The following is a 9,382-nucleotide window of genomic DNA, read 5'->3' on the forward strand; positions in this document are numbered from 1 at the left end:
CTTCCAATAGTCGCCTTTAGCAGTCTGCCAGTGTAACGCTAATGGGCTCCTGCCCTTACTTTAGACCTTAATGTAACTTTGTATGACTCTGTATAATCTTCTTTTGGCAAGAGGCAAGGTGATGTGGCCAACACTAGATGAATAACAACAGAATACGAATGGCAGGTACTCAACATGTGTTGAGCATATTGAATCAAATTTGTTTCAACAAATTTGGTTTAAGAAGACTTGGAAAGCAAAGTCCAAAGAGCTGCACCAGTTTGAGCACTCCAGCTGTATGCAATCAGTTCATTCTAGCCCTTCCAATAAGCTTTTATTGCCCAACTATGGTGGCCAGGAACCATGCTAGGACAGATATTTCTAGAATGAACCTTGATGGTAAAGAATATTTACACACTGCCAATCTTAAGTGAAAGTGACAGCTATGAAAACTCTGACATTTGGAGAGTAGCTGGTCAATGCTACTAAGTGAGTGAATGAGTGTTCACATTCCAATTATTATTTACTTATGCATACTAATATATGCAAAAGAGCAAGTATTCCCAGTCACAGAGACTTTCATTTGAGTCCCAGGCATGCTCCCTGTTGGGTGTGAATCCTTCTGAGACTAAACTTTGAATCTATAACTACTCCTTCTAACAAAGAGTGTCTTGAACATTTACATGTATCAAAGTCTTGAATTACAAAGATGGATGTTGGCGATGACCAGTCACTACTAAATAACAGATTTTAAGCATAGTCTTGGAATACTTGGGACCTGTTCTTCTGTCCAGGCCCATGCTCTCAGAAATAAGACTCAAACTCAAAATATATTTACAAACACCTTGCCTATATAGTAAGGCTCTTCTCTGACTAGAATTATAACTTAAGATAACCCATTTATTTTAATCTACAGTCTGACACAGCCACATGGCTAGTTAACTGTGCTCAGGTACCATGTGTCCATCTCCTTACATCTTCTGAGGTGAATCTTCTCATGTCTGGCTCCATCCCAGAATTCTTTCTCCTCCCAGATGTCTGACCTTCTATTTCCTACCTAAGTCATATGCTATAAGCTTTTGCATTGATAGGTAATGTATCCATACAATACACAAGATATTTGCTCTACATATTCTTGTTTCTTCTCCCAGGGTTTGAGGGCTTCTCATCCTAGGAATTTGGGCAATACAAATTCTTGTCTTGTGGCTTTGAAACAGACCCTGAATCTGCCCAGTGTTTAGTTTATTCATGTATGAAATAGAAACAATAAAAGCTTACTTACAGAATTACTGCAAAAACCAGATAAAATAATTAGTTCAAAGTTCCCCTCTTAGTATCTACTACAAGCTAGATGCCCAGTAAAGGATGCTTCATTTGTGGTGGTTCTTCTTTGCTGATCAACTCCAGCACAACGGTGTCAGTAGGGCCTTCTGGTCCACACTTATTTATACCAAAGCAAAAGCAATGAGAAAAGGACCTTTCTGACCACTAGCTCTAAGCCCACCCAATTGCAAAGAAAACACTTTTTGCTCATGCTGGGCCTCAGACCATGGGAAGAACAAGGATCCCCTGAATCTTCAAAAGAGACTCAACATGGACTTGCCTGGCAGAAATCCCAGTAGCTGTAAGGGGAAAATTCCATCTGCTGGAAGATTCTGAGTCTGCATTCAGGTCTCCACAGTTAGAAGTGAAACAGCCCAAAGGCTGACAATATTGCTAATCTTACAATGCCACCTGCTGAGACACATATTCTATCACAGCCTCTTCCATTGCAGAGCCAATGCCATCTGGTTCTGGATCCTAGAAAATTCTACTTTATATTTAACTGTCTACCGAGGGAGATAAGTGCATTATCTTCTCCTAAAGGTAACCAATAAGATATTAAAGGACCAATGTGTTTACCTCGAGGAAGCCTGAAAAGTGAGAAGGTTGCCCAATGCAAAGGTTCTGTCTGGACTTCAATTGAAATTTTAGAATGTAAAACCCGCTGACATTTTGGGTGATCAGAGCAAGTGACTGTTTACATCTTCACAATGAAGATACTGCTGCTGATCTCGATGTTTTTTTTTTTGTTTTTGTTTTTTGTTTTTTGTTTTTTTTTTTTTTTTGACAGAACTGAGCAGGATACTATGTATAGAATGCATGGAATTCAGAAAAAGTTTCCTCATTTCGTCCTGACTAGCATGAACTAGTGTGAAGTCACTGTGGAGACAGACATCTTATCCACAACAAGGAAGGCTGGTGTTGAAATGGGTCTATAGATCCAAGTTTTCAGAAAACTTTTTTTTTTCGTGTTTTTTTTTAATTTTTTTTAATTCAGTATATTTTTTATTTACATTTCAAATGATTTCCCCTTTCCTAGCCCCCCCACTCCCAAAAAGTCCCATAAGCCCCCTTCTCTCATCCTGTCCTCCCACCCACCCCTTCCCACTTCCCTGTTCTGGTTTTGCTGAATACTGCTTCATTGAGTCTTTCCAGAACAAGGGGCCATCTTCCTTTCTTCTTGTACCTCATTTGATGTGTCGATTATGTTTTGGGTAATCCAGGATTCTAGGTTAATATCCACTTATTAGTGAGTGCATACCATGATTCATCTTTTGAGTCTGGGTTACCTCACTTAGTATGATGTTCTCTAGGTCCATCCATTTGCCTAAGAATTTCATGAATTCATTGTTTCTAATGGCTGAATAGTACTCCATTGTGTAGATATACCACATTTTTTGCATCTACTCTTCTGTTGAGGGATACCTGGGTTCTTTCCAGCATCTGGCAATTATAAATAGGGCTGCTATGAACATAGTAGAGCATGTATCCTTATTACATGGTGGGGAATCCTCTGGGTATATGCCCAGGAGTGGTATAGCAGGATCTTCTGGAAGTGAGATGCCCAGTTTTCGGAGGAACCGCCAGACTGATTTCCAGAGTGGTTGTACCAATTTGCAACCCCACCAGCAGTGGAGGAGTGTTCCTCTTTCTCCGCACCCTCTCCAACACCTGCTATCTCCGGAATTTTTAATCTTAGCCATTCTGACTGGTGTAAGGTGAGTACTTAAAGAGCATCTTCCTTTACAGTGAAATGAACAGTAATTTTCTGAGACAAACTAAAAGTTTATTTCTCAAGGCTGTGCTGCCTACCGTAGCATTTGATGGAGGATTTTTATACATTTGTAATAGATGTAAATAAATTAGATTGAGGGTTCTTTTTAGTTTGGTTTTGTAAACCATGTACTGCCTAAGATTCTTAAACATAATTGCATTCTATGAGCTAATATGAGTGTGTTTCTTATACATAATTATAATAAAGTAAAATTCTGAAAAGAAAAACTGCTGTCTTCACAATCCTCTGTCCCTTAGAGGCACAGAGACCAAAAAACCAAAGATCAAAACTTAAAAGTTTATATTAAGATCCTCTCAGTTCCCTGTATTTTATTGCAACAAATCACACAAGAATTTATAAAAGAGGACTTACACTTTCAATTTTTCGATAAAATGGCTTCATGAACTAAAAGATAACAAAAATTAAGTGATGAAGGTCTGGGAATGGATACTGGGTACCAAGAGAGAGATTAGGTTGTCCCCATCATGGGTTGAAAAATATATGAGAAGAGGACCTAACATCACAATGAAACTGTGGTAGGGCATAGTGTAGGGTTAGAAAGAACACACAAGCCAGGCGCGGGTGGCGCATGCCTTTAATCCCAGCACTTGGGAGGCAGAGGCAGACGGATTTCTGAGTTCGGGGCCAGCCTGATCAACAGAGTGAGTTCCAGGACAACCAGGACTATACAGAGAAACCCTGTCTCAAAAAAAGAAAAAGAAAACGAAGAAGAAGAAGAAGAAGAAGAAGAAGGAGGAGGAGGAGGAGGAGGAGGAGGAGGAGGAGGAGGAGGAGGAGGAGGAGGAGGAGGAGGAGGAGGAACACACAATAACTCTTGTCACAATAAGAATATAAAACACCTCTCATGGATTCAGTAGTCACTTGATTCCATTAGGCAAACTGTGGAAGCCTCTCAACATGGGGACTGGAAGGCTGCCCTTTCGCCAGGTGTAGGCTAGCTCCCTATTTTCTGATGAGCACCACAGTGCTTCAAGCTCCTATGACCACAGGCCAACCTATACTGCAACGACCGTACCTTCCCTCTATGACAGAGAAAATCAACTCTTGTTCCCTTGAGTTGTTTCTGTCAGACATTTCATCACAGTGGAGAGTAATATAATGCCTGGTCCTGCAGTTGACACTGAAATAAATCAAAGGTCCAGACACAGCTCTTCAAAGTTCATATAGAGAGATTAGTGACAGAGAGACAAGGCCCAGCTCTTGTGAATAGAAAAACAGATTTGCTATATGGAAAAACAGCCATTTCAAGGCAGCCGGGAAAGAGAGACTAATCAACAAACAGCACTGAAATTGCCAGGCAGCATTTTATAAAAATGAATTTGGGCTATGTTCTTTTGTTGCTTGTTATGATGAAATAATTCCCAGATGTATTTTTAAGCACATTATTCTACTTTTAATAATAATTCATGTTATTTACAGGGAAATTCAAGGCAAGAACATTCTGTATACACTTACAAAAGGTTTATATATGCCATAAGTTTACATTTTTCTTTTATTCATTAGACAAATTCATTTTTACTTTACATTCACACAATTAAACATGCTAATATGCCATTTGGAGAAAGTTCCAGATTATGGAACATTAAACTAAACAGCATTAGCACTCATTAAACATTGTGTTACATTTATAAATAATAATGAGAATAAAGCTCTAACTTAATTGAAGACAAGTGGTTAAACAGAGAGTTGAGACATCCTGTGCCAACTCAGTGCTTGAGAATTTTATCTTGTCTTTCCTTCCCATCCTCTAGAATTAGACTTCTATTTGGAAAAATGTAAGAAACTTGTGATTTTAGGAGAGGCACACTGAAGGATCTCTGTGTCTATGAGAGATATCGGTGTTTAATATTTAAATTCTATCCAATTAATTTTATAAAATCTCATAAATGTATAATGTTTTCTTAACTATGGTAATTGGTGTTAACAGAAGCTGGCTGGGTATTGGAAAAGTATTTGGCAGTTTTGTTTCCTTTATTGTTTTGTTTTAAACAAAAGAATCATTTCAAAAATGGTTTAATTCATTTATTAAAAGAATTAGCTAGGCATGCTGGCACATGTCTATACCCTCAAAATTCAGGCAGTGAGGTCAGAAAGACCAGGAGTCTGAGACCATCTTTGGCTACAGACCAAAATTAAGATTAGCCTGTGTGGCATGGGACCCTCAAGGCACCAAACAAAAATAGAATTGAAGAAATCTCAGATAAGCATTTAACACAAACAGCTCCTGGATTATGATAATTTGACATAATTTTTCTACTTCGTAACAGAGTGAAATCAATACACATCCAATGGAAACTCTTCTTCAAGTACTGATTTTTTTTCCTCTCTTTAAATCATATGATACTGTCCTTGATGCTGGGCAGTGACTTTGTCACACAGGTCCCTCTTAGCCATGTGACCATGAAGGTATACACTACTGCACAATGTAGTGCATTGCTATGTTTGATAGGGCAGGTATATTAAATACATTGACAACATAAGATATGGCCAACTTAATGTGTGTTTTTATAAGAGCATAACCCCACTGTCAATTGAGGAGTATCTGTAGTTTTATAGTATTAGAGTGGACAACATTTTTCAAACATGACATAAAACCCATAACTTCAGGCTGGAGAGATGGCTCAGAGCTTAACATCACCAGGTTCATTCTGAGCATATATGTGGTAGCTAACAAACATCTGTAACTCCTGTTCCAGAGGATCCAAATGAATCTTGGGGCACTGCATGCACACAATGCATGGATATACAGGGGTTGTGCGTGTGTGTGTGTGTGTGTGTGTGTGTGTGTGTGTGTGTGTGAGTGTGTGTGTGTATGTGTGTGTAAATATATACATAAATACATGTATATATAGTAAAAACAAATAAATTTCAAAAATAATGTAAGCCCTGAACATCTAAAGTAAAGACATTAACCTGAATCCATAAAAGCAAAGTTAAATGAATACAAAATCGCTTAGGAGAATACTGGTTGTGCATTTTCTAGACATCAGGTTAATTTCCTTACTGTCAGATGAGTTTCACAAATCAATAAGGAAAAGCTACACAGCTCAATAGAAATACTAATTCCCAATAAATAGATTTTTATCATGCTTGATCACATTCATAATTAAGATGATACAAATCAAATTAACACTGGGATGCTAATTTGCATCCCTGTTAGTTTAGCAAAATACTTAAGACTTAGTGGTGGTTTTCACTGTCCTCAAAGATGAGAAGAAACAGAAATAGTCACACATGGTGTAAGAGGATTGAAATTGGTCCACATTTTAAAAGATCAGTTTAGGGATGGTGACACCCCAACTTCGGATGGTTGAGAAGCACTTTAAGAAATGTTCAACATCATTAGTCATTAGGGAAATGCAAATCAAAACAACCCTGAGATTTCACCTCACACCAGTCAGAATGGCTAAGATTAAAAACTCAGGAGACAGCAGGTGTTGGCGAGGATGTGGAGAAAGAGGAATACTCCTCCACTGCTGGTGGGATTGCAAATTGGTACAACCACTCTGGAAATCAGTCTGGCGGTTCCTCAGAAAACTGGGCATGATTCTTCCAGTGGACCCTGCTATACCACTCCTGGGTATATACCCAGAAGATTCCCCAGCATGTAAAAACGATTCATGCTCCACTATGTTCATAGCAGCTCTATTTATAATAGCCAGAAGCTGGAAAGAATCCAGGTGTCCTTCAACGGAGGAATGGATACAAAAATGTGGTATATATACACAATGGAGTACTATTCAGCCATTAGAAACAATGAATTCATGAAATTCTTAGACAAATGGATGGAGCTGGAGAACATCATACTAAGTGAAGTAACCCAATCTCAAAAAAACACTCATGGTATGCACTCACTGATAAGTGGATATTAGCCTAGAAGCTTAGAATACACAAGACACAATCCACATATCAAATGATGCCCAAGAAGAAGGAAGGAGTAGCCTCTGGTTCTGGAAAGATTCAGTGCAGCAATGTCGGGGAATACCAGAACAGGGAAGTGGGAAGGGGTGGATGGGGGAACAGGGGGAGGGAAGAGGGCTTATGGGACTTTCAGGGATGGGGGAATCCAGGAAAGGGGAAATCATTTGAAATGTAAATAAAGAATATATCAAATAAAAAAAGAAACATGCTGGTGTTGAATTTAGCAAGCTAGAGTTTGGGGTAGTTACAGAAGCATGATTGAGGGGTTACTTATAAGAAGATGTGTAACTTGCAGGGATCTATGTCACTGAAAAGCCCTCCCACCCTACATGACAATCAAATGAAAAGTCCCAGCATCCTTTGTGCAGCCTTCTGCTGCTATACTTTAAATGTATACCTCACAACACATATGTTAAAGACTGGGATGTAGTTCAATACAAGAGCCTTTGCCTAGCATCTGTGAGGCATTGGTTCAGTCGCTCATCTGTTGAAACTTATTCAAGAGTGTGATATTAACAGATGAGGTACTTAGGAAGTTACTAAGTCATGAAGGTACTTTCTTAAATGGGATTAGGGTTTTAGGAACAGTCTTGCTGACTGAACATGATGGGGTGCAGCTGTTACCTCAGCATTTGGGAGCCTCAGACAAGATTTAAATTTAAGGTCAGCTTCAGGCACTCAGTGATAAGAGCCACCACAAAGTATATATTAGCCCCACAGCTATACCCTTTCTGCTTTGTACTCCAGCTCTGTAGTTTGGCAGTACTAAACCATTTGTCAACCCTGGCTCACAAGTATCTTTGCCTTCCTTGGCTTCAGTGTCTTTCTTTTGCCTCATCACTTTGACCTAGTTACACACACACACACACACATGATCTGATGGCTCAGTTTAAGAAGCACCTCCCCAGGTGGCATTACCCATGCTCTTTCCCATCAATAGAGAAATTTGTGCCTTTCTTGTTCTCCCATAATCTGTGCCTGTACTTCAAAATTAAAACCACACACTCTGATTTATGTGTCTGGTATGCCTGAATTCCATGAGGATATTGTGTTTATCTTTGCTCCCTAGGCAGACAGGTCAAGATCAAGTACACTGAACACTCTCAAAAATTTTTAAAAACTATTTTTAAAAATCACTAACATTTAACAAGCTCTATAATATGCCGTGAAATGATCGTGACCATTTATACTGGTTGGCTGCCACTCATCATTAAAGGAACAGAGAGATTATGTCATTTGTCTAAGTTCAGGCATCTGAAAAACAATAAAGATTAGATAGAGACATCTATGTAGCTCTACATCCATGGGCTCACCATCATTCTGTAACTGTTCACCTTCAGAGACCTATTCCAAGTCTTCTCCAACATCTTCAATCACTTCCTAACCTCTGAGTTAACAGCCATGATACTTAAAGTTTGCAAGGTGTGTAGGGGTACTCTTTCCTTAATCTCTCAAAACTAACCCAAATCAAGACTTTTCTTTCTGTGATCATGCCCAGAGGAATTTAGGAATTTTGAAAGAAGGTGGGGGGGAGAGAGGAGAGGCTCAGAGGAGGAAGGAGAAGAGAGTAAGGGGGGGAGGGAGAGACATGCAAAAAGAAGAGGTGCCCCTGCTCTCTGATGCCAGCTTTGTCACTGTGAACATGTGCTGTACATACACACTCAGCACAACACACACAATTCTGTGCACACAAACCCCCACATGCAGACACACATATACCACAACATATGTACACATACAAGCATACACATGCACACACACCACATACACACACAACATACACACACTCCTCACATGTACACATATACCACAACACACACACACATATATAAGCATATACATGAACACACACACAAACACACACACACACACACACACACACACACACGTGTGTGTGTGTGTCACCTCTTCAAAGTATTGCAGATGTCAGAGAAAAGCTGTTTTCAGAGATGCTGAAAACAGCACCTCATCTTTCATACTGTTTTTCTTTGTTAACACAATAAGATGATTCTACTTTCTCACTGCTGAAATTTGAGCTGCAGAAAAGCACCTCAAAATGGCACTCTAGTGCCATCTCTTGTTCAAAATCATCTATTCAAGCCGGGTTGATCCACACAAACAGGAAAGGAGTAAGACCCCCTTTATCAATCTAATTCTCTCTCTCCCTCCCTCCCTCCTCTCTCTCTCTCTCTCTCTCTCTCTCTCTCTCTCTCTCTCTCTCTCTCTCTCTCACACACACACACACACACACACACACACACAACAATCATCATGTGTACTTTTGCCTTTGCAGTGAAGAATTTGTCTACTGTTGATAGGAATTGCTACTGGAAGAAAGACTTCTGAAGCTGGTAATCTCTCTTA

This window comes from Apodemus sylvaticus, chromosome 1 (assembly GCF_947179515.1).
Source record: "Apodemus sylvaticus chromosome 1, mApoSyl1.1, whole genome shotgun sequence".
In the NCBI taxonomy this organism is placed as follows: domain Eukaryota; kingdom Metazoa; phylum Chordata; class Mammalia; order Rodentia; family Muridae; genus Apodemus; species Apodemus sylvaticus.